At 35.8% G+C, this 27,254-nt stretch overlaps 1 pseudogene; it reads left to right on the top strand.

Annotated features, from left to right (window-relative positions):
* The window catches only part of LOC122890880, a 62,889-nt pseudogene extending 37,360 nt beyond the window's left edge, over positions 1 to 25,529 (top strand).
* The last annotated feature ends 1,725 nt before the right edge of the window (positions 25,530 to 27,254 follow it).

Raw genomic sequence — 27,254 nt, 5'->3', positions numbered from 1 at the left:
TTAACTACTCTGTTGAATTTTTTAATCAAAATCATATAAAGATAGTTTTACTAGACATTTAAACATACATAAACATTATTTTGGTTGATTTGAATACTTTATAACTTTATATAATTGGTATAAAATTATACAGCCCTCAAGCAATTTACTTTTTTTTCCCCTCTCAACATTGTATTTATGAGATTCATCTGTGTTTATAAGATAGCTCTATTTTATCAATTTTTACAGCTATCGCTCTCCAGTTATAAGGGTATTCCAAATGTATTCATGCTTCTGCTTTGATAAGTTGGACTCCATTTTTCTGCTATTATAAACAATGCTGAAGAACCATTCTTGTCTATATGGTCCAAGGGTAAATGTGTGAAGGTTTCATTAGGTACTTTCAAGTTTATATTGTTAAATTATTCTCCAAAGAAATTGCACAAATTCATGCTTCTACGAGCATGATATGAATGTCCCTACTCTCTTAAAAACTTGTGTAATCTTTAGATAGCTTAAAATTTGCCAAATCATTTTAAATTTTCATTTGTCATTTTCAAAAAAACGAAATAACCCTTATTTATTTGTTGGACATTTTGGATTTCCCACTTTTATTGTCTGTCCATATTATATGATCATTTCTCTATCTTACCTTCATTTTCTTATTAATTTGAAGGTCTTAAAATATTTTCTGATAATAATATATTATCAGGTGATTCATTGCATTTGCTTTCTCTTGTGCCGTTGTTTATAATTTCTGTTTCTTACAATGTCTTTGGCTATGCAGGAGCTTTTAATTGTTAATGTAATCCCATTTATCTCTCTTTTACTTTATTCCTTGTGCTTTTGCTTCCTGTTTACTCAGAGTCTTAAAAATATTTTTCCTGGGGCGCCTGGGTGGTTCAGTGGGTTAAAGCCTCTGCCTTGGGCTCAGGTCATGGTCCCAGGGTCCTGGGATCGAGCCCCACTTCGGGCTTTCTGCTCAGTGGGGAGCCTGATTCCTCCTCTCACTCTCTGCCTATTTGTGATTGCTGTCTGTCAAATAAATAAATAAAATCTTTAACAAAATATTTTTTCCTGTCTTTTATCAGAAACATTTCAGTGTTTTACTTTATACAATGAAATATTTTAATCTGTTTTAAAGAAATATTATTATGCACTATGTGTTAGGAATAAAATTCTGTATTTTTTCCTGTGGATGAATAATTGTGTCAAGATCATAACACATTCTTTCCCCACTACTTACTAATCACGCATCTACCATTTGTAAATTTTGAAGATATGAATGCATGTTTCTAGACTATTCTGTTTGTTTTCATTTGTCCCTATGACATATCCCTACAACAATGGCACATTGGCTTAATTACTATTTTTAATTAGGTCTTGATATGTAGTAGGGCAAGTCCCCAACTCTTGTTCGTCTTCTTTCTCACATTTGTCTTGACTGTTCTTGGCTTTTCACACTTTAACATTAATTGTAACATTAATTTATTAAGTTTCATGGAAAATCTTATAATTTTCATTACAATTTCATTAAATTTACAGATTGATATTGGAAACATTACCTGCTTTATGATACTGGGAATCCTCCATTTGCAATCTCTCGCCACTTACTTGGCATTCTTAAATATCAGTCATTTTTCTCAAATAGGTCTTGAACATCTTTGCTGCATATTCTTATGTACTTCATGTTGACTTTTTGCTAATATAGATATCTTTTAAAATAATTAAAAAATAAAACAATTTAAAAGTGTTGTGTTTATGGTTTGTAAAAATTATTTTCACATACTAATTTTATATTCAGATTATTGGCAGTAATGGTTTTGTTCTTACTTTTTTTTTCATTCTCTTGGATTTTCTGTATATACAATTCTATAATCCTTAAATAAGTTTCCTCCCAATCATTAATATTTTCATCATTATCATCTTTATCATGTTTTTCCTCCTTCTCATTTTAGTACGATGGATAAAATCTCTAATGAAACTTGAAATGAAATGGCCGTGGCAGATTAATACAAAGTGATGCCCAGCAAGCAAATTCTTCTCTATGTTCATGCCTTCATGTAATCTCCTCCTACAGTGAATCTGGCCTAGTATTAGCTTCTGCTAAACTATAGAACATTGCAAAGATTGTGCCTGTCTGAGTTCAAAAGCCCATACTTTAGGAAACCTTGCAGTTTCTGCGTTTTCCCTCTTGAGATTCCTGAGATCCAGTGTAAAGGAGCCTGAGCATTCCCACTGAAGAGGCCACACACAGAGAGTCTAGGGAATGAAAGCCTATCCAGGAGAAGAGGCCCTAGAGGAGAAAAGCATACAAGTAGAGTGAGAGAGGACCCGACTATCCCAGGTTAGGAACTGGGCATGTGACTGAGACCATCTTGAATTCTTTAGCCCGAACGAATATGAGCAGGCCCACAGAGACTTACTTGGAATACACAAGTCATCCCATCTGAGCCCAGTCAAGTCACAGAATCATGAGAATCAGTAAATCATTGTTTTTATACAGCACAAAGTTCTGGGGGCAGTTGTTTCGCAGCAGTAGGTAACTGTTACAGTGGTAATGGTGAGATTCTTCTCCTCTGGTGACTTTAAAGGAAATGCTTCTCCTGTTTTACTTTTAAGCATGTTTTCTGTAGTTTTTTTGCTCAGGTACCTTCTAACAGGTTAAGAAGGTTTCTATTTGTCCAGTTTCAAAAGTTGTTTTTTTTTTTTTTTTTTCCCCAAATCCTTTCCCCATATCAATTTCAATTCCCTTTTTTTCTCTTATCTGTTAGCATAGTTAGTTGGATTTTCAACTATAAAATAATCTTTGCATGTGCAAGATAAATAAAATTTTATGGTATTTTTACATACCTTGCTTCATTTTCTCTGACAATATTTTATGTAGGATTATTATATCTATGCTCCTAAATAAAATTCCTGCATTATTTTTTCCTTAGTTGTTTGTATCTAGACTGGTATTAAGATTTCATTGTCCTCATTCAATGATTGTTAATATGGGCATCCCTTGTTATCAATACATAATATGTACCTGGAAATATGTTGGACTGAACATTTTTGCCTATTCTATTCTGATTTTTAAATAGTACTCAAAATGCATTCTCAGACCATCCAAAGCCCTTGGTCAAGTTTCTCCACATGTCACTAAAACTTTAATACAAAGCTTTTTGTATAATAGAAAACATCTATAACCATTTTTGCTTTTATTTTCACTATTAAATAAAGATGCAGTATCAGATGCAAATGACATTTGTAATGCATACATAGTGTATGTTCCATAATATAAATAAATAATCAATGAAATAGTAGGTTAAAGATATTTTCAACTGGACCCAGGTTGATACTATGCCAAGTTTCCCGATATTAGCAAACCATAGTGTCCAGGGAATATGTGGAGATAATCCAGCATAGACTGAAGCCACATTGCCTTCTATGGTCCTGGGTAGGGTATAAATTCAACATTTTTCCTGGTATACAGATGTTGATTTTTAATAGGACTTTTCAACTCAGGTAGGGAATTTGAGGAAAATTTGCAGTTCATTTTCAATATTCATATCAGGAAAGGTCGTGTTTAACAAGTTTAAACATGCATCATTTTCACATTTGGATATTTTAAATTTATGCCAATTTCTCTTATTTTTTAAATCTGAGTTTAATGTTTTTTTATGCTTTGCAAATGGGTTTCTCCTTAAGTTATTTAAAAATCATGTATACCTAAGGGACTTGCTTTACCATTAAGAATGTGCTCTACATGATATCTATTTTTTGGTATTTGCTTGAAACTCATTTTATTTTTGATACATGATAAATCTTTTGTAAAAATATCATGTGAGCTTGAAAAAATCATGTAGTCTTAAATCCCGGTGTGAGTGGTTCTATATATGCATCATCAGACCAAATATATTAATAGATAATATTCAACTCTTTTATATTCTTATTGACTATTTACCCACCGACTATTCCAATTACCACAGGAGGTATGCAGATATTTTTACATTTCCCACTATGGTAGCAGAATTTCTAATTTCTCTAGATAGTCATCTCAACCATATTCTGAGATTGTTCTTAGGTATATGCTGATATTTTAAATTGTCACATTTTTCTGTTAAGTATTATTTTTATTATGTAGAGACCATTTTTTATCTCCTAATCTTTTTATATTAAAGCATGCTGTGCTTGCCATTAATACAGTCATGCCGGCTCTCTTCAGGCCAACATGTTCATGGTATTTTAACATCTTTTTTGCAAGTTTTGCATCTTACTCATTTTGCCATTCAGTCCTCTTTATTGGTCCTAATTAGAGTCTCAATAATTTCCCTTGGATAATTCCTCCTCTCTTTGGGAGTTTTAATTTTCAGCAAAGCTAATATAGAACTTGTAAGACACTTTTTTGAGTGAAATGATTCTTTCAGCATACTGTTAAGTCTTATTTCTGAAGGAGTTTCTTATTCTCCATCTCGTGGCCCTAATCTGAATTTTACCCAATCTCCAACACTAACCCTGTGATCCAACCTCTAACCCCATAGCAAAATCTCACTGGGGCAATCATTGCTCTTTAATTTGTTTTTAAAGATTTTATTTATTTGTCGGAGAGAGAGCACAAGCAAGGGGAGCAGCAGGCAGAGGGGGGAAGAAGGCTCCCTGCTGAGCAAGGAGCCAGACTTGATCCCAGAATGCTGGGATCCTGAGCCAAAGGCAGACTGAGCCACCCTGGAGTCCCAATCACATTTTATTTATATATAATTATCTCTCTCTCTCTCTCTCTCTCTCTCTCTCTCTCTCTATATATATATATATATATATATCTTCTAGGTGTTCTTCAGTAATCTTTACCTGTTAAGATACTGGTTTTCTAGGAGAACATAAAACTATGCCACTCTTTGTTGGTCTGCACATCCTTCTAACACTGTATTCCCCTCTTCATAGAACTCTACAAAGTCTACACATTGATTTTAATTTTTTTCTTACAATTTAAAACTCACATTGGGCGCCTGGGTGGCTCAGTGGGTTAAGCCACTGCCTTCGGCTCGGGTCATGATCTCAGGGTCCTGGGATCGAGCCCCGCATCAGGCTCTCTGCTCAGTAGGGAGCCTGCTTCCTCCTCTCTCTCTGCCTGCCTCTCTGCCTGCTTGTGATCTTTCTCTGTCAGATAAATAAATAAAATCTTAAAAAAAAAGAAAAGAAAAAAAAAGAAAACTATTAAAACTCACATTAATTGGGACCTTCACAATGATATACATTTACATTTGAGGTTAGAAGTGTAATTAATGGTTGCTCATTCAATTGTTTTCTCCTAAGACTTGCTGGCACCTCCCACAATGTTTTCCTTCTTTGAATATATTAGCTACTTGTTTGCCATAGGAAATTGATTTACATATTTATCTGAATGTTTTTCTCCACCCTCATCACACTTAGTTTCAATTCTTCTTGATTAGTTTATCTTGCCTCTGGGCAGACACATTCTCCAAGGAAAAAACAGAGCTTGACAAAGCTTAGAAAATAAAATGAAAATAGGGAAGGCATCCTAGGTAAAATGGATGGTGCAGAGCTAGAAATAAAAATATGTGACGAGGGGACATTGTGTGGGTCATTGTGGGATTTCTGAAAGAAAATAGTGAGAGCTTAGGTAGAAATGACAGGAATAGCCACAAAAATAGCCTTGAATTTCAGCTTGAGAAGTTTAGACTTAGCGTACAGATTTTAAAATTTCATCTGAAGTTGAACGGTGTTGCTCAAAATGACATCTAAATAGATGACTGTGGGGAGTGGCACACAGAAGACAGAGGAGATGGAAATCAGATACACAGCTTTGCATAAAGAATCTGCAATGCTGAAAAAAAAAAAAAAAGAATCTGCACTGCTATTCCAGAAAAAATGAATAGGAAGTAAGAAATTGAAGGGATAATGAAGAAATGCATAGGAAGTTACATAGGAACCGTAGATGGGGGATAAAGGATGAATTTGTTTGTGTTACCCTTGGTGAATCAGAGGCACATTCAAGTGGCCTTGAATGAGAAGTCTGTTAAACAAAGATGGTTTCTACCAGATAGAATTTGAAAGACACAGTCGGGGTTTTCTGTATTAGGGAGCACAGATGTGTGACCATCTAAGAAGGATGCTATATCATAGCATTTTCAGGTGCAAAGTGAAGGAAACCTAACACAAATAAGTTTAAGCAATAAAAAGGATTTCTTGGAAAGGCACTGGAGTAACCCACAATATAAAGAAACAACTTCAGGGCTCAGGCACTTCTGAGGGGGTTAAGGATTAAGAACTGGGGCTTGGCCTCAATCAGAAATTTTCCTCTCTCTCTTTCCCATCTCTTTTTGCCTGTCTCTCTTTGCTCATCTCTCCTTGATTCAGTTTCTTTCTATGGTAGACAAGTTTTTTTTTCCCTGTGGTAAAAATAGCGGTTAGTGGACAATAGTGGAAGCACATTATTAGAGAATTTTTCTAAAGAGGAACTGTTAGCCTACCGGCAAAGGGCTCTGATTGATTTTGTTTTGGTCATGAATCCATTCCTGGGCCACTTACTGCGGTCAGGGGCAGGTGATAGGATGGTTAACGTCTGTCTCTATGGACAGGAAGGTGAAATGTATCACCACCCAAGGTGATGGTGAAGAATATGTCTACTGAGAAAAAAATAACCCAAAGATGGCTCAACTTGTAATTCAATTTTATATTGCAATAATAACTAAAACATATATTTACAACCGTATCGCTGTGCAAGATGTTAATACCAATTCGTGCTACCGTAGTCACCTGCCAACATCATCAATAATGCTTAAAAGAAAACACAATGAAAAACTGGTGGACTGACACAAAAGTAGAAAAAATTTAAATGAAATGGCGACATACTGTGTCTTAGAGCAAATCTATATGCCTCTTAAGCAAGTAAGGATAACATCAAAGGCATTGTCTTTCTTTGAAATAATTAGGATCAAACATGATGAGACATCAAAGAAGAGGTTTCAGGATAAGCAAAAGAAAGTCTGCTTCAGGAAGAAAATTGCTTGTTATATAGCATTAGAGGAGGATGAAGTCAAAAGCATGAAAACAATAATCCATCAACCTGTGATAGCTCGACTCTGAACAAGTCAGAAAGCCAACGATCTGAGTGGGGCTCATCTGTAACGAAAGCCATGAAGCAATTGATGTCCACAGAAAGCAGAAGTCGTGGAGAAGATTAAAGGCACTTAGGAGCAGAATAGGAATTAACCAAAAAAAAAAAATAAAAAAAAAAGGGGAAGAAGAAGCCTATGGAGAGAGAAAAAGAAATGAATAGAGCTGTTGAGTCACAGTTATGTCAGGGCGTAAATATTTCAGTACATTGAGGAGCTGCTGAATTTGTTTTTATAAGATGCTGAACAGCATCTCAACTCTGCAGGGGTTTGACTACATGGCAACTGGGACTGCTTCCTTTAGTTCTTTCCCATGTGTCCTGAGGATGGATCTCCAATTACTGAAATGTATCTCTCTTCCTTGAAACCTGAAGAATCTTCATTTTACATATTATCTTTTAGGCAAATCTTTTGTTTAAAGACAATGGGTTTCTAATGAAATCTATGAGTTTTGCAGTGCCGTGTTCTTGATTGATATGTGGGCTTTTTTGCACATTGTTGAGATTTGAACAGCAAGTATTTTAGAGCACACAGACCTTGAGAGTAAACAGACATGGCTTTCTTTCTTTTTTTTTTTTTTTAATATTTTATTTATTTATTTGACAGGCAGAGATCATGAGTAGGCAGAGAGGCAGACAGAGAGAGAGGAGGAAGCCAAGGAGAGAGCCCGATGAGGGCTGGATCCCAGGACCCTGGGATCATGACCTGAGCTGAAGGCAGAGGCTTTAACCCACTGAGCCACCCAGGTGCCCCCAGACGTGGCTTTCAATCCTCAAAGAGCTCTATGTCCTCCAATAGGCTTTCCATGCTTAAATTTTAACCTGGCAACAGTGCTCTTAATAGAGCTGTTTTCAAGTTTAAATAAGATATAATGTCTTCAGCAGGATTAGCTTCACAGAGCATTCAAAAGTGTTAGCTATTAATTATCATTTGACTATAACTTCATATGAACTTATTGCTCTGTAGTTAATAAAATTAACTTTTGCAAATATTAATGTCCTATTACATATTTGAGCAGGTGGTTCAGGTAATTGCCATATTATGCTAAAATGCTTTTATGATACGCTGGTAGGTCAGGGGAAAAAAATAAAACAACATGAGAAAAGAATGGGTATTTGACTATTCCAAACATATAGTAATGATCTTTCGATTATTCCTTCTAGTGGGTGATATCATTACATTTTACTTAATTTGCTGTGGTTCTTCAAACAATCTAGGGTTTGGGGAGCATAGGAAACAAAAATAAATTTGCTACCTGAGTTCTGAAGAAATGAGGTATAAGACAAAGAGGAAAGCAGCAATATTGATAACACTGACATTGTAGATGGTGGCATATAGCTAAAGGAAGGTGGAATATTTAATATAAAGCCAGAGACTTAGATAGACTTAGCCACGGGTAATCCTGGCTTTGGGGCCAGTCCTTCATGCTTGGGATGTGAACATAGAGAAACAAAACAAATATGTATATCCTGCGAACACCCTGGGTCCAAGGAGAAAGAGAAGGAGAGGTAAGTGAACTTCCCAGTTTTTCATTGCAAGATAACCAATAGTTTTAAGTCATTATTTATACCTCAGGAGAAGTAAGTGATGGGACAGTGAAAATCTAGAAATGTTACCCTATTTGAATCCCCTCCATGAGAAAGGGAACACCAGAAGGATGTTTAAACATCCTGGATGTTTAAAAGTATCTCCCCCAGTTTCTCTAAATAAAGCATATTTATTTACCCTATTTTAATTAGTGTTACATATTTTTTTTATAAATCCTACATCTGTCTTGTATTATTGCCATGAATAACTGCCCGAATATTTCACATTATTATTTTTTAGACAAGCCTGAAACACTAAGTCTGAGGATTTCTTTTTCATATTTTCAAGACATGCATAACTCACTATGTGGGTCATGAGTGGAAAAGTAGATCATTGTTTGGAAAGAAAAAAAGGATAGTGGTGTTACTAGCAGAACAGAAGAACTGCTTTTGCCATGTTGACTTTGGAAAAGGAAAGAAAAGAGCATCAAAGTGCAATGATCTTGGGACTCACCATTGTGAAGGAGAGGGCAAGCCCGTGGGTGAGCAGATCAGACTGCACATCAGAGTTTGGTTGTGCTCCGGTGTGGAGGTATCAGAGGGTGTATTGGACCTAGATCATATGTCATATGGTATAGATGGGAGATTTGGAGATAGTCCCAGTTCTGGATTGTGCTCCTTTGGAAAATTCATTTAAATGTGAGAGATTTGGGACCAACTTCTTCTCACCAAAAACTTCCTAAATATCCCTTTCCTCTAAGGCCAAGACTCAACCAGGTGTTTAGGTACTCAGAGATTTCTGAATGGGTAAGAATTTGTATATAAACATGTGGTGATGTGGAAATTTATGAGAGACCCATAGAGAGGTAATGTTTTAGTCCAGTCTGGTGTTCATGCAATGCCAAGGGGCTGACAGCTATAAATTGCCTCTTTGATTGTGATAGTTTTAGTTTCAGTGAAGCTTAGTGCTTCTTCCTGCTAGCCAACACTGTCTTTATGATAACTTGTGAAAAACGTCATTAGAGTGAGATCATCACGGAGGAAGCCTGGCTTCAGTGGAATAATTTCATTGATTGGTGTTTCCATTTGAGACGTTGTTGGAGATTGTTAACAGGTGAGCCTGTGCCTGGGTGGCTAATACTGTAATCCCACTGACCATAATGGCTTAAGCTTTGATTCCCTTCTGGTGTATTCAAGTCAAAATGTTGAATTCATGAAGAGGAAATTGAAGAAGTTTTAAGGGGTGGAATATTTGAATTAAAATCTAAATTAATGTCCTGCCGGATATAAGAGGATGTTTAGTTGTATGCAGCAAAGATGTTATTTTTAAATTTTTTTTTCAGTGACAGTAAAATTGTTAGGTAATTGCCATATTCTAACAGAATAGTACTGGTACAATCTGCTTCCCAGAAATCATCTGGTGTTTATTTTAGAAGAAGTGGCCACTTTAGAATGGTCTAGAAAAAGATCGTTCTAGAAAAGAAATAATACAAAAACCATTAAATCTTTAAGAGAATTAGAAGAAAATCTTTGAATGTCACTTTTTAAAACAAAAAGTAATTCTCACTTGTATTTTGCTTTGCTGATGAATTTAGGAACTAAGATTTAGAACTTTAGATCCTTTAGAACTAGGATTCTAGGGTGTGACTCATGGTCTTTATTTTAGAAATGTAGTATTTAGACATAGATGGGATGGTGGGAATTTTCTTGGAGGAGTTATCCCTAACAAGTGCATTGACATTGTGAATTATCGTATATAATCAATTAAATTAAAATATTACTTAATATTTCTTAAAAAGATCTAATAAGCTTTTCTCAATGAGTTAAAGTGTGGTACAGAAGCAGGTTTCTCAAGAATCTCAAGGTGTGTTGTTCAGTTGTTAAGCATATGCCTTTGGCTCAGGTCATGACCCCAGGGTCCTGGGATCAACTCCAGCATCGGGCTCCCTGTTCTGTGGAAAGTCTGCTTCTCCCGCTGCCTCTACCTGTCTCCCCTTCTTGTGCTGTCTCTCTCAAACTCTCTCAAATAAATAAATAAATAATTCTTCTAAAAAATAAAAATAAAATTAAAATTAAAAAAATAGAACCTCAAGAGGGTCTGGGGAGTATCTGCTTTATATCAGTTCTAGTTTAAGTGAAAGAATATTAGATATTAGTATCCTATGTAACAATTATTTAATCAGGGAATATTTAGGTTCATTTCACTGTTTTGAGAATTTAAAATTCCTAGCTTCTAAAATATCAGTCTTCAGGCATACAAAGCTGGATTGAAATAAATGAGGATATTTGGCTGATTAGCAATGCATGAAACTTGCCTCTTTCTGTATGTGAAGCATTCTCCCTGATATAAGTTCTCATTAGTCTTGGTTGCAAAGATATTTAGCACTCAGACCTCAATTCTTTGAAGTTGAGAGGTCTTTAGTTTGGAGAAAAAAAGTCACAACATATCTTTCCCACATTATTGTGGCTCTCTTGGCCGCCAGGTGAGGCAATTTTACAAAGAGGATGCTGATTTAGATTCTTATTTTATTTCCTGAATCTTCCAAGAGTAGTGACTTTTAATAAGCCCAAATATAAGGCTGAGACAGGAGGGTGGGTTATCCACCTCTACTTGGTATACACTCCTTCATTTCATTCATCAAGCAGTCTTGAGTTCTGTTTTGTTTTGTCTTGTTTTGTTTTTTTCAAGATAGAGTAAGAGAGAGACAGAGATCAAAAAATCACAGCCGTATTATAAATAAGCTGAAATAGAAAATGTGTTTCATATACCATCAAGCCTCCTCATTTTTTTTTTCCTTTAGAATAAAATCTGTACAGTCAGAAATGCGGACATCTCCCCTTGGTAGAGGCAGCCCCTGCTTTCAGAAAGCAGAGAAAGTGTGTATCTTGAGGCAACACTGCTAGAAAGAAATACCAGGGCAGGGACTGACAGGTTCAGGTTCTTCTCCCTAATGACCCTACTAGTTATGTCACTCTCCTCCTTGGGAAGGAGAGTACTTCGCGTGCTTCCAAGTTCTTCTCTCCTGGTTGGACACATTCTCCTTCATTTGTCTGAAAAGTATGGGATAGAGAACTGACTTCACCTCCTCATTTCTGTCCTCTTCGCAAGTAATTGTTCCAAGCAGACAATTTGCTAGGTGTTGTGAGATATGCACAGGTAGGCAACGCAGATTCCCTGCCCCTAAAGCTATAGAAGGGAACTTGATACCCAAAGTGAACAACTCAAATGATACTTTCTTGAAAAATCCTTCCTTGAATACTCTAAAGTTGTTTCCTTCCTATTTTAGACACTGTGTTACAGCATCGGGTTCTATCGTCAATCAGGACAATTTATGAAATTATCATCTCTGTCAAGTTATATCTTTTCTGTCTCCTTCCTCTACATGTAAAGTCTTTGGGATTGGGTGATGTTTCTTTCCCTGTATACTACTTTATGCTCAGCACACAGAATAATTTCTGTGAACCAACATGTTATCAATAAATATTGTTGGATGAACGAATATTTGAATGGGCTATCTATTTGCAGAACTAACAGGTATAAATCTTACACCTTGATGATTTGGTAGCAATACGTTAATCTTTGATACATCCTTAATGGATAATATGAGTCCTTTGAGTAAATATTATACATGGTTCATTTTGTTTTCAAATAAGGATGTTGAAGTAAACAACGAGGTGAAAAAATAATGTATTTCTTTTGTAGTTTTCCTCTGTCAGAACCTTGCTTTTCGCAGAGGTAGTTCCTAGGGTATATATAGAACCCAAGAGTTGATGGCTATATCAAGAAGTACGTGGGTAGAGAAAAAGTCAACCAATGGGATGCTTTCTCAATGGTGCCATGCAACCAATGAGGAGAACAGTTGCTCCAGCGGCCACATTTCCGTGATTCCTCAGAGTACTCCTGCTATTCGGTGCCCTTCCTGTGGAGCGTCATTCCCTAACATAGATACCAGAGAATGGATAAAAATCAAGAAAAACAGCAATAACAACAACAACATGAAGTTGGGCAGAACTTTTGACCTCATGTTTCATCTCTTGAAACAGTTGTGAAAAACTTGATACCTTTTAAGACATTTTAGGCCTGTGTTCTGTATTTCTGAGCTCCTGAACTCCTATGAGACTAAGGCCATAATCTATGTGAAGAAAACATAGATTTGAGAAAACAGTAATCTAGCATTTTGAGTTATTTTGTTAGTCATTTTGAATCTTACAGTGAACACTCATTTAAGAGTCCAGACACCTGCACTGATCCTCAATAGGTCAATTCACAGTCATATTCATTTCTTGTTGCTGTTTCCCCTGCACTGAGAAATTGAAGACAATTGTAATTCTGAAGCTACAAGCAAAGAGCATTTGAACCTAAACTTTCATCAGGAAAGGCCTTTTCATATACACAAAATGGAACGATTCTGTTTGAACAAAGCATATTTTTATATGATTTAGAATCATACAAATGATTTAATTCTAAATCACTAAAATGATTTAGAAATCATTTAAAACATCTTCTGATGCCTTAAGTTTTTAGAATTTCTTTTGGCCTCTGTATCTCAAGATTACTGACTAAAGGTTACTGGGTAACTAATGTTTGTTCTAAATTCTCAAAAATAATGTTTGTGCTCTATCAAAGTGTTGAGGTATCCTAATATGTCATGATGTGAATTCACAGATCTCAGAAAAAAATAATACATATATAATTATATTTATAATCTATAATATAGATATTGGTAAGGAAGAATGAGTGTTGGAAGGAAAAGAAATAAATTTTAATGTAAGATGCTTGAGGAGTTTTGAATTTGATTTCCAGGGCAAAGAACACTAAAATATTTATTCTTGAAATATAAGAAACAAGAACTCTACATGGAAATCTAAATGTTGCAAAAGCGATAAAGTATAATTCAAAAGAAAAAAATAAGAAATGTGTTTTTAGCCAGTGCAATTTTATATACCAGCGCTAGAATTAGAAGAGCTTATACTTGGGCATTATGTATTACTTCACCTTTTACTATTTTTCTATGATAGAATGGAGGATGACAAAGCATGGCTTCAAAAGAGAATGAATTTATTTCATTCAGAGAACTTAATTACAAAATGTTTGCTAAATCCAAGTATAGGGAGAGCTAAAGTCAGCTTTTAGTTGTTCATACTCAGTATCTATGATAATCTTTGAAATCAACTGGAATTTTGATTCTTAAGCAAAAAGGGTTTGCTGGGAAATGCAGTTTAGATGAGAAGTCTAGAAATCAATGTACTGGCATTAAATCAGGGCTCATCCTTTTTCCCTTAGATTTTCTGTTTTCTTTTTTCCTGAACTTGTGGTTTTCCCCTTAGCTATGATCTCACCGTCGTTGCATTTTCTCTTCTTAGAGAAACAATATTATTATTAGAAGCAGCATTGCTCTGCACGTGGAGAATTTCTGATTCAGTTATGCAAGCTTTAGGACATCAGCCTCCTCTCAGCTCTAAAATTACATTTGCTTCATTGCTTTCTTTCTCTTTCACAAAGGCCCTCATGCCAACGTCCAGCCCCAAGATGGGAGTTTTGAAAGCGTTAATCAGCAATCATCATGGTTGGAGGAGTTTAGAATAAATGGATGAAAATCTAGAGCAGCACCTTAGCGTTGCTACAGAACTTGAGAAGTCTTGGGAGTATCTGGCTTGACATACGATTCCTAGGTTGACTGGTAACAAAATAGTCATTAGAGCCAGAGGGTAGAAAAAGAAAAAAAGTTTTGCCCATAAAATCTTGACAACTTTAGGGAAGAAACTGCATTTCCTTTAGTATTCATGGGAAGGAATTCTGACTTGCTCTAAGACTGGTTGTTATTTTACAGTTCATTAATCACTGAGTATAAAGGGCTCTGGGGGAGCAGAGGGAAGCTGAGGTCAGCCATCCAGCAGACGGCCCATGATAATGACAGTGTGGCAGAGGTCTTTCTGCTGCCGGCAGCCAGCCCAGGCCCCAGGACTGTTAGGATTAGTCTCCATAACCAGTCTGGCTTGACGTGCCCTCTACTTTGAAAGAAAGCAATACTTAAATGTTCAAGTCCCTTGATGTAATTATTCAATGCAAATAGCATATTTATATAGATCTCTCAAAGTCATAAAAGCTGAGAGGGATTGAAGAGATAATGAGTAAATCAGAATGTACAATAATATTCCCTTTCCTTAAATAATTGCCATTTGATCTGCAAAAACATGGCAGATTGGGCAGAATAATTATCACTCATTCCATATTAAATATACAGTTATTATAGGTATGTTTTTTCAGTTGTTTTCCAATTCTTCCTTCTTTCTCTTATTCCTCCCTGAATTCAGTCTGCAGACCTCGGTGATAAACATTATAAAAACTTGATTTACAGAGCTCTTATGGTCAAATACTCTGGGCAAAATGCAGGGCTCTGAAATGCACTGTAACTTGATCAATATAATAGTTGAGTATTGTTTAAAAACAATAAAAAAATATCTAGCACTTTCTTTGTAAAAGCCTTGTAAGAAATACATTTCTTCTTTCAGATAAAAATCATTTATAAATACCAGGAAAGTGCTCAGAATTGAATGCCTTTCAAATAATATCAGACATTTTCTGGTATAGGACAGTTTTATTGAAAGGCTTTAGTGACAGTTTTTACGTTTTAAAACTTTGCCCTTAATATTTCTATTGTTTTGTGTCCTTACATAAAGAGAAGCATAATATACTGATAGAAAACTCAGTATTACACATATTTGAGATTTTAATTGAGAATGTATTATCTTTCATTTAGCACCTAATATGAAGCTTAATTTTGCATTTCATGATTAGCAGTTTTGCTAAGGAAAGTGAATTATTCAAAGGGAATTGCCAAGAAAGTGTTTTAAAATGCTTAAATGTTTTATATCTAAAATATAATGACTATTGTGTTTGGACACACAAAATATAGAAGAATGCATTTACTTATGTATAATTAAATTCCTAGGGACACCTGCCTCAGCTGGTTAAGTGCCTGACTTTTGGCTTTGGTTCAGATCATGATCTCGGGGTCATGAGATGGAGCCCCTAGTAAGGCCCCACCCTCAGAATGAGTCTAAAATTGACTTCCTCTCCCTCTCCCTCTGCTCCTCCCGCCCACATGAATGCTCTCTCTCACTCTCAAATAAATAAATGAATGAATTATTGAATTCCTAATTATAAACCTTTTAAAATGTATTTTAAATACTTATAATGGGTAATGCTAAACTTTTGCAATCGTTCACTATGCTTGAAAGATATAATTTTTTGATATATGATAACATAGCATCCCTCTTTGGATTAATTTTTTTCCTCATTGAGCATGCAGTAAGTCTATTGAGAGTCACATTTAAAACTCATTTTGATGTTTATCTTCCTTAAGGGAATTAGTTTAAATATGACAGTGATAGGACGGATTATCTGGTCTTTTCTTCCTTTTTTTAAAAAGACATTCTAATTTTTATTCCTTCCATTTTAGAATAATGCTCTATATTAGCTTAGTCTAGATTGATAACAAAGAACCCCCAAATCTCAGAGACTTACAACAATAAATATATATATATTTTTAATCATATTACATATTACCTTCAGTTTGACTGTGACTCTACTTCACATCTTCAATCCAGGACGAAGCTGGAAAAACAGACCTTAATATCTTGGTACATGATGTTAGAAAAATATGTGACAGACAAAAATAGAAATGAGAAATGGCAGAGCCTCATGTGGGATCCTAATATTTTGTTCAAAAAATGCCATGGGTCAGTTTCAATTACATTGGCCAAAGTACATCAAATGGCCTGATGTGGGACAAAGAGCAACTTTTTTTTTTCTTTTTTAACTGAACTACAGTTGGCATATATTATTAATTTCAGGTGTACAGTATAGCGATTTGACAATTATGTGTATTACAAAATGCTTATCACAGTAAGCGTAGTTAACATCCCATCACCACACAAAGTGATTACAATATTACTGATTGTATTCCCTGTGCTGTACATTTCATCCAAGTGACTTATATATTTTATTGGTCTTTGTTTTCTAATTGTCCTTATATAATACTATACAGATCCTAGAGGACTCCATCTCAGGCAGCATCAAGGCTCAATCAGATTTTATATCTGCCAAAACTCTGATCACCCCCCCCAAATGCATATAGATCTGATAGAAGGGAATTTGTGAACTTCAAAATTTGAAACTTTATAGATACAATGAGGATCTTAGTAAACCAGGAGAGATACAGAGTTACTTAGAAGACGAACATTTCATAGACCATAAAGTGACACCTAGACCTACCCTCAGCAAAGCTGGTTGGTAGAATCAAGCTGCTTCCAGATAAGATCACCTCATTAAGTAGAATTCTTGACTGGAAGAGTGTTGGCTTTTTCCCTGAACTACCTTTTGCTTCTCCTCTATCTCCCTGACAACTATTTAAACTGTTCGCTGACATCCTGGTTAACGCTTATATAATGGACTATAGCAAATGTTAGTGTCTTCCAATTTCTGCTTAGAGCAATATAAAAACCCAGCAGATAAATTATGGGCAAGGGAGACATTACATTTGTGAAAAGGTTTCACCACAGGATTTCTTTAAATATTGTACTTCTCTAATGCAATTGAAATAATTCGATTAACTTTTAAAAAGACTTTCAGAAAGATAACCATATTTAGTTTTAGTTAATTCTTGTCATGTAGCTATTAGCACAGTGGTGATGTTTTGAAATGCCACTAAAACTCAAAGAGCTTTCCAAGTCCTCTTAATGTTTATAATTTGTCAGAATTAGAAATTTCATGGAATTATTCGAAAATATTTATGGAGTATTTACTGCATAGGCACTGGCAGGATGAAAAGATACACACACACACACACACACACACACACACACTAATATTAACATTAACATTTGGCTTCTTATAAAGATATATATTTATTTACTTTCATTTCATTTTTGGAAATATGTTTGAAAAATCATTGAAAATCCACAGGACTGAGGTCTTGTAAATGTGAAAATTTTTTCAAGAAAAGTACAATGGAGATTTTAGGTACCTTAGAGAAGAATAATGTTCATTTTTTGGCAAAAAGTTCAGAGTAGACTATTAAATATGTGTCTCCTATCAGTTAAGATTGTGTTTGGCTGCAAGTAACAAAAATTGGACTATTGTTAACAGCAACTTATTTATTTATTTGAGTAAGAGGGAAAGGGAGAACACAAGCAGGGGGAGTGGGAGAAGCAGGCTCCCCACTGAGCAGAGAGTCTGAGACTCAGGGGCTCAATCCCAGATGTTTAACTGACTGAGCCACTCGGGTACCCCAGGCTCTTTCTGTCTCTCATCATTTGTAGTTTTCTTTCTCAGATTCCTTGGGTTACTGTCCTACTTGTAGGTCATCAAATCTGCAAAAGATATTGTCAGCCATGTCGGTCCCTTTTGATCCAGAAAACAAAACCAGAAATAATTTTCTGTTTGCATCTCAAAGGCCAGGACAACATCACAAAAACACCTTCTAGATACAAGTCATTGTTTCTCACCTAGTGATCAGAATTGACCATTTTTAAATCTTTGCTTTGTTTCAGCCAAACTGTAGTCAGGCTTCTCTCTTCTCTAGAGAATGTCAACTTGCCCCCTAAGCAAGTACTAACAAGCAGAACTCTCCCCTCATCAGCTTAGGTTGAGAAGTAGCTGACCTAGGAAAGACATTCTCTGTCAAACCACAAAAAATATGCAGTCTGCTTACTCTGCATTTTTTTGTTAACTTTCCTTGTTACTGCTTACTCCCTCTACAAGAAAAGCCTTTCTGTTTTTTTTTTTTTTTTTTAAGATTTTATTTATTTATTTGACAGAGATCACAAGTAGGCAGAGAGGCAGGCAGACAGAGAGAGAGAGGAGGAAGCAGGCTCCCCGCTGAGCAGAGAGCCCGACGCGGAACTCAATCCCGGGACCCTGAGATCATGACCTGAGCCGAAGGCAGCGGCCTAACCCACTGAGCCACCCAGGCTCCCCAAGCCTTTCTGTTTGATATTGAGATGCTTCTAGATTTCTGAGATCAGTGAGTTCTTCCTAATGCTCTAGTCTTCCTTCCAAATAAAGTCTTTATCTAAATCTGGATTTGTTTTTTATGACCCTTTGCTTTCTGGTTTGGGTGAGTAAGGAGAAAGGGAGGTAGTGACATTGGGTATTAGATTGGCCATGGGAAGTATCTTTTGAAGTTAGTAAGCACTTAGCAGTGTTGAAGTAGAAGGTAGCTTATTTGCTGGCATTGTTACGAAAGGAAATAATTTATTCATTGGAAAGAGGCTTGACCCAGATGATCTGAATGTTTCTCCCAAATCCAGGAGAGTACTCTGTTAAGCATGGTTCGCACAAACCCCCAAATCAGCTTTTGGGCAGAGATCATATCTAATTTTAATCAATTGGGAAAACATTAAGAAACAATAAAATTTAAATTGGATTTTAATCATGTGGAGAATATTAACAGTTGGGACAATACCAGTACATATTTGGACAGGAAAACATTCAGGATTTATAGTTCATTGCCATGAAGCTCTCTGGATCCTTTACTGAACCATCAATGATTTCCCAAGCTCCCAGCTCTTACGAGGAGAAGGACTAAAGTCAAGGTTACAATACATGCCAATATTTGACCCCCAAATACATATTTTTTGTTAAAATTTTGCTTTTATTCCCATTTTAGATTAGTCTAATCTTGGTGATAAGATAAAACTGATATGTAATTTTCTCTCCTCTTGGTTCGAGGAAGCAATGTGATAAAAGTATATCTTGAGCTCATCAAAAGTAATTTAAATCATCCAAAAGTGTCAAATATCTAATAATATTTGGAACTAGGATGAGAAAAATATCCTTCAGTAATTCTCCAGGAAAAAATAATCCTGTTTTATGGATATGCTGAAAGGTGTTAATACCTTTCAGACAGAAGATATGTATGATTTAGTGATTTAGTGTTTTTGCAGGAATGAATGTAGTACTTATGAATAAAATTAAGACTTAAAAAAATACATTGGAAAAATCTTGAAAAATATTATTTTCCTCAAAACTTACCTCACTTTGCTTCATAAACACTTTTCCAGTCATATTCACTTGTTTGATTTCTTTCTGAATGAGTGAAGAGTACAACAATTTTATAATATACTTATCTTGAGACTCTATATTGACATAATCATTTTAATGAAAACAGGGGCAGGAAATTACTTTGGGATTTTTTACTTAAGATTTTAATCCTATCATACTACTTTTTATGTACTTTTAAATAGACTTTCTTATTTCCTGGTTTCAAGCAGCAAATATTTTTAGGCAGACACTCTATGAAACATTTCTGCCTTTGTCTTAGGAATAAAATACTAGGTTCAAACTTTTACTTACAAAAAGCATTGGTAGGAAATTTATGTTATTAATTTGTGTAGTAGAATATATTTTTCTCTTCAGAAACATGAAACTCCTTTTATTGATTTGTTTTTGTTTTGAAAAGTTAAAAAAATATGCAGCAAGTTACAATAAGTAATATAAAAAATATCAGTGTGCGCGCCACCCAAAATTGGCCAAGATGGACATGTTCTGCTTTCTGTATAAACATGAATCTGATCTATCTATCCACTTATCCACATTTGTGTACTTTAATAATTTATATTTTTTTCTTTGACTGTTTCACATAATTTCAATTTAACTCAGTCCTAACAGGTACTAAAGGTGGATATAATTTGCATTGCTACTGTGAATATTTATATCCTGCATAGGATTTTCTAATTTATTATTGCTTACTTATAAGAATTCTAATGATTTTAGTATGTTGATTTTGTATTCAACAAACTTACTAAAACTTCTATTTGATAGAATGCAGTCTAAGATTGTATTAGATATTCTATGTAAATAGCAACTATTTTGTGACTTCTTTTTAAATTTGTGTGTCTCATATTTACTTTTCTTGAGTTTATAATATTGGCCAGGACAACCCATGTGATGTTCAATAACTGAATGATAACAGAATACTTGTTTTATTTCTCACATTAGTAGGAAAGATTCTTACATTTGACTCAGGAATAATATTCCTACAGATTTTTGGTAGCACTTTATCAGGTAAAGATGTTCCCATTGACTCCTAAATTGCTTTTTAAATAAATAGGTGCTGTATTTTTCAAACGGTATTTTTCTGCACCTATTTTTTTCTTCATCATATGATCTTTGAGGTACTACATACATGTTTTATATTGAATTGGTAATTTTTAAAAAAATGCATTATATGGGGCGCCTGGGTGGCTCAGTGGGTTAAAGCCTCTGCCTTCAGCTCAGGTCATGAACTCGGGGTCCTTGGATCAAACCCCGCATCGGGCTCTCTGCTCAGCCAGGAGCCTGCTTCCTCTACACCCCACCCTGGGTCTGCCTCTCTGCCTACTTGTGATCTCTGTCTGTCAAATATATAAGTAAATAAATAAATAAAAATGCATTATAGCAACCTCGCATTCTTGAGATAAACATTTTTGGTATTTTTTACTACTTTTTACTAGATTGGGTTGAATTTGATTTCTGCTTTCTTTTTATTTTTTCATGTTTTTTGAAAGGTGAGATTTAACTATAATTTAATTTTTATACCTTACCTAATTCCCATATATTCTATATTAGATTCATAAAATGAGTATCATTTTCCATTATTTTTTTGTTTCGAAAATAATTTGGTAGTATAAGGATTACTAACAACTTTGTCATTGTTTCTTTGGATTTTTATTTGAGAGAGTGTGAGAGAGTGAGAGAGCATGAGGTGGGGGAGGGACAGAGGGAGAAACAGACTCCCCACTGAGCAGGGAGCCCAATGTGGGACTGGATCCCCGGACCCTGGGATCATGAACTGAGCTAAAGGCAGGCACTTAACTGACTTAGCCACCCAGACACCCATGGGTTATTAATAACTTTAACATCCATTAAAACTTATGGGTGCAATGATCTGGATCTACTGCTTATTTTAGAGAAGGCCTCTTGTGTTTTTTTTTTTTTTTTGTCCTCCTGTATCCCCAACCAATACAGTTTTTTAATGGCTGCTGGTCTATTCAATTTTTCTACTTATTAAATCAATTTTAGTAACTTATATTTTTAATAAAATTGCCCATTTAAAAAAATTTTTTTTTAATTTTATTTATTTATTTATTTGACACAGAGAGAGAGATCACAAGTAGGCAGAGAGTCAGGCAGAGAGAGAGAGAGAGAAGCAGGCTCCCCACTGAGCAAAGAGCCCGATGCGGCGCTCAATCCCTCTGAGCCCAAGGCAGCGGCTTAATCCACTGAGCCACTCAGGCGCCCTAAAATTGCCCATTTTGTCTATCTTTTCAAACATTGGCACAAAGTTACTTGTACTATTCTCTTGTGATTAAAAAAAACTCTATGTTCTATTACCATCTTGTCCCTTAAGATTGCTAATACTGTTTATTTTTACCATCACTCTATTTATTACTACTATATTTTTTCCCTAAATTTTGTTAGAGGAACCCATGCTTAAGCCTGTAACACATGTAATTTTCTAGCAATAATAATTATTTCATGAATGAACACATGTCTTAATATACAACCGTGATGAAGGAGGAGAAGTTTTCTGGAACTGTTGGAGAATATGGACTTTCCCTTAAGAGATAGATACAAGAAGAGGTGGCCCTGTTTTTTCCAAGCATTTTTGGGCCCAGATTTGTGGCTCCAAAATGCACTAATCCTAGTCATACCTCCCAATAAGAAAAGACACAAAAACAATATCAGAAAGATTTAATTTAGCTACTAGATTAAAATCAATAATCTTATCTTTGAACTCTCAGATAAATGATTTAAAAAATTCCTGTTTAAGTCACTCTGAGAAAGGTTTTTGCTTATTTAAACTCTAACTGTTGCACCTGTATTATTTCTTCCATATAGTTGCCTCTATACCATAACGTGTCCTCAGAAGTTGGTCAGTAAATGTGTTGCATGGGAATGAAGCAAGCCACCATCTTTCCTCCTCCTTAACTCCTTCATATTTGTAAATTCTCCATCAGTGTCCCTTAGGGCCACTGGCTATTCTCCTTGCCCAGTGACACCACTATAGGTGGCCATTGGCATCTCTAATTTGGCTGATGGCAGACTCCCAGAACTAGACTCCTTGACTAGACACCCTCCTTCATGTTATAAACTGCACAGTTAGACAAATTGTCCTAAACTGCAAACCTCTGTTTGCCACTTTTCTGCTTATAATCCTTTAAAGACTGAATTATCAGGGAATTGGGTTGCAAATAAGAGCAACCAACTGTGACCAAGAATATGTTACAGACAAAGTCTTCTCTGATTGAGCGAGTTTGACCCCTGATAGGACCCCAGCTTTCCAGGGTTTGGGGGAAGGAATATTCCCATACCTTCCCTTTGGGAATTCTACCAAAGGGAAGGATGTTCATATAAAACATTGTCAGGGGCATGTGATGTCCATTAAGTGTCCATCTCCTGATTTGCGCTCAGGTCATAATCTCAGAGTAATGTACTTGGGCCCTTCATTAGATTCTACACTCTGTGGGGAGTCTGTTTGAGATTCTTTCCCTCTCCCTCTTGCTTGCACATGCTTGCTCTCTTTCTCTAAAATCAATCAATCAATCTTTAGGAGACTGTCAAAATGACAAGTGAAAATTGACAGTGGTTCTCAAATTCTCCAGTCCAAACTGAACAGCATGGCTTATAAAAGAAATACATTGAGTTGCCATGTTTTTCTTTCTTTGGAAATCTCCCTTGGCTAACTCTCATTCACCCTCCAGTTCTCAGCTTAATATCTACTTCCTCCACTGGAAGCTTTCCCATTGCCCTCATGTCCAGGTTGAAGTCTTATGTTCTCATAGAACAAATTGTACCTGAAATGTCTTACTATTTTATATATAATTCTAAATATCCTTCACTGGACTTCATACTGTTCTTTATTTCTGCCTTGCACATAAAATGATACATAACACAACTAGACATTCACTAAACATGTATTGAATAAATAAATAATGTATGTGCAGACATTCAAGGCAATGCCTAGAAAATACTATTCAGTAATGCCATCTTTCTCCCTTTTCTTTTTCTCTTTCCTAAGGTACAGTTGAAATTGAGATCTGTTGCCAACCTGAACTTAAACTCTGATGTACTAAAGGTGAACCTGGGGCAGGAACTTTGATATGCTTTTAAAATGACTACTCTCTTTCTACAATAATTACTTCACCCCAGTAATGCCTCTTGGGATTGCATTTTTCCATCTAATCAGAAGCCGTGGATCTGAGCTCTGGGGTATATCTAGGATGCTTGCTATTTTACATAGCATGGTAGCCTTTATTCTTTGGAATTAGAGCTGTTTCTTACATGCCAGTGGAAGTTCATGCCAACCACATAGAGTTCCTTGACTATACCATCTTGATCCCAACGTGTCTTGCATGATAAATTTATAAAAAGTTGATCTTTTTTCATCTTACTTGGTGATAGTTTTCTACATAAAATAAATCAATTTGGATATTTCTGAGTCAAAAGCTATTATTTTCAAAATAGAACTTCACTCTGTAACATTGAAATGCATCATCTGTTTATTCAGCCAATCTTCCTTTAATTGGCATATATTGGGTACCTACTAGGTTTCAGGCACTGGAATAGGTGTAAATAGTACTAAGGTAAATCACATTCAGCTTCTTCACTGAGGGAGACAGACACCTAAACCATTCATTCTAAAACAAGCAAACAAAACAATGAATAAAATGGAGGCCCTGAGGAGAGGTATCCCTGGGTAAAGGCAATAGCAGCAACACTGTCCTTGATAGCCAAAGAGTGGTAAGGAATAAGAGTCTAATTGAAACACTAAGTCTTCTGATGATTCTTAAGTTTGCCAGTGCAATAGAGGGCAGCTGTGGAGAATTAATTAAAACAAGTATCAGTTGTATTCTACACATGGGAATCAGACTACAGTTGTGAAAGCTTTTACTTAGAGGTGCCTAGAAAACAATATACATTTAAAATCATATTAACTGTGGACGTAATGTCTAAAATAATTCAGTTGCTGGAGATACTACTTATGAGCCAATAGGCAATAAGTTGAGGAGTTATGCAAAAGTTTCCTGAGAATGACTCAAGATCCATGTTTTCTTTATTTTAAAAAAATGGTATAAAAATAGAAACGGATGGCTTGTGTTAATACATATACAGTGTTAATAAGAGAATAACTTGTAGGGTAGGAAGCATTTTTTTCCCTTTAAAAAAATTTTTTTTTAATTGAAGTATAATGGCATACCAAAATGTGTGTTCCCCAGTCTGCCAGTCTGCACATCCCACCCTTGCTCATGCAGCTTTGTCATAGCCTCAGAAAACATGCACAGCAAAAGCCCACCCTAGACCTTGAGACACCTCTGTGGTGCATGGCACTTTCAAGGAGGTGAAGCTTTCTGACTACAGAGGTAAATACTCTGGTCCTCTTTTTCTATCTACTGAACCATCACCTCTTGTCTGATCCATGGAGATCATTTTCAGAGAACATGCTGAGGATTTTGGCAAGCTAGGCTGGTAGCTCTGGGCTCTCTGACTACTCTCAGTTCACCCACCTGGCTTGGATCAAGAAGCCCGATCCTCCTGAGAAGGAAGGAGGCTTGGACCCCCTGAACATGCCCCTGCCTGTCAATGTAACCAGAAGCTTGTCCCAAGGTTCTGGTGTGCTGAAGGAAGACGAAGGCATTGCCTCCAGGGGCCTGTTTATCATTCATGGCAAGTGTGTACTTCACCAATCATTGTCAATGATCTGCTTCTGGGTGTTCCATGGACACAGCTCTGCAGCTGGTCCAAGACTTCTAACCCACAAATGAGCATGGGGAAATCTGTTCTACTGGATGCAAGCCAGGCAATGACACAATAAAGCTCACTATGGATGACAGCAAGGAATACTCCAAACACAGCTAGGCTCACAGGTGGAAATCTTGGGCTCTCGACCCCCACCTGTGCTCTTACATGGATACCCCATGCTGGCTCAGGAAAGGCTATACCTGCCCCTTCAATCCCTAACACTGGGAGGCTAAGAGCGAGGCCTTCTCATTCTCCCAGCTGGGAGCAGGTGAGCGGTGGCCCCTTCCTTACAGCCCACCTAGCTGAGCACAGGCCTAGAGGTGACCAATAAAGAATTAGGACAAGCATGATAGATAGATAGATAGACAGACAGATGGATGGTAGACAGATAATGAACATGTAGAGTGATATTAGTTTTGGGTGTACGGTGTAACCATTCAGCAATTCTATATATGTCTCAGTGCTCAAGAAAAGTGTACTCTTAATCCCTTTATCTATTTCACCCAGCCCCCTACTCACTTTCCCTTTGGCAAACACCAGTTTGTTCTAATTTTAAGAGCTATTTTCTTTTGCCTTTCTTTCTTTTTCTGATTGTTTGTTCATCTGTTTTGTTTTGTTTCTTAAAATTCCACATGAGTGAAATCATATGGTATTTGCTTTTTCTGACTGACTGATTACACTTAACATTAGTAATAAATATGTTATACACACAGCACCCCACATCTTTATCCATTCATATATAGATGGACACTTGGGTGGCTTCCATATCTTGGTTATTATAAATAATGCTGCAATAAACATAGGGGCACACATATGTTTTCAAATTCATGTTTACATTTTCTTTGTGTAAATACCCAGTAATGGAATTACTGGATCACATGGCAATTCTATTCTTAATTTCTAGCAGAAACTCCATACTATTTTCCTTAGTGGCTGTACCAATTTCCATTCCCACCAATAGTGCACAAGAGTTCCTTTTCTTCCGTGTCCTTGCAAACACTTGTAATTTCTTGTCCTTTTGATTCTAGTCATTCTGACAAGTATAAGGTGATCTCTCATTGTGGTTTTGATTTGCATTTCCCTGGTGATGAATGACGTTGACCATATTTTCACATGTCTGTTGGCCATATAGATGTCTTCTTTGGAAAAATGTCTGTTCAGATCCTCTGCCCATTTTTTAATTGAATTATTATTTTTGGTGTTGAGTTGTGTAAGTTCTTTAGTTTGAATATCAATCCCTTATCAGATAAATCATTTGCATATATCCTCTTTCATTCAGTAGGTTGTGTTTTTATTTTATTGACAGTCCCCTTTGCATAGAAATTAATTTTTATTTATTATTGATGTTTTTAGAAAGCAATTTTTAAGTTGTGCTAAAAGTGTAGAATTTTAGGATATATAGAATTTAAACATTAAATATCCAACTATGTAGTGTATATTTTATACATTTCCATGAATTCTGTGGTAAACTGTATTATTTATCTGTAATTCTTCCTTTCTTCTCCTCCCTAGCATGATTCATTGTGAGCCTAGTATATTTTCCTATGCCATTGACTTTGGGCTTGGCCATGTAACTTCATTTGGCAATGGAAAGAGGGTGCATTTAGAATATACCAGTTTTGAGTTGAAGCCCCAAGAAACATTAAAAGCTTTCGCTCAGTTTTCTTGGAGATTCTTTGATCTGAAATGAAAAGCACTTGACCTGGGTATTTGGGGGACTAGAATGAGAAATAAGTTCTTGAATCTAATTTAAGTGTAAAAGAGAACATTCCCAGACAACCTATAGACCTGTAAGCATGAAATAAATGCTTGTTGCTTTAAACTTTGGAAATTTGGAAATAG

The sequence above is a fragment of the Neovison vison genome, chromosome 12, assembly GCF_020171115.1.
Source record: "Neovison vison isolate M4711 chromosome 12, ASM_NN_V1, whole genome shotgun sequence".
In the NCBI taxonomy this organism is placed as follows: domain Eukaryota; kingdom Metazoa; phylum Chordata; class Mammalia; order Carnivora; family Mustelidae; genus Neogale; species Neogale vison.
The sequence above is the reverse complement of the archived record's forward strand: the minus strand, read 5'-3'. Positions and strand labels throughout refer to the sequence as shown.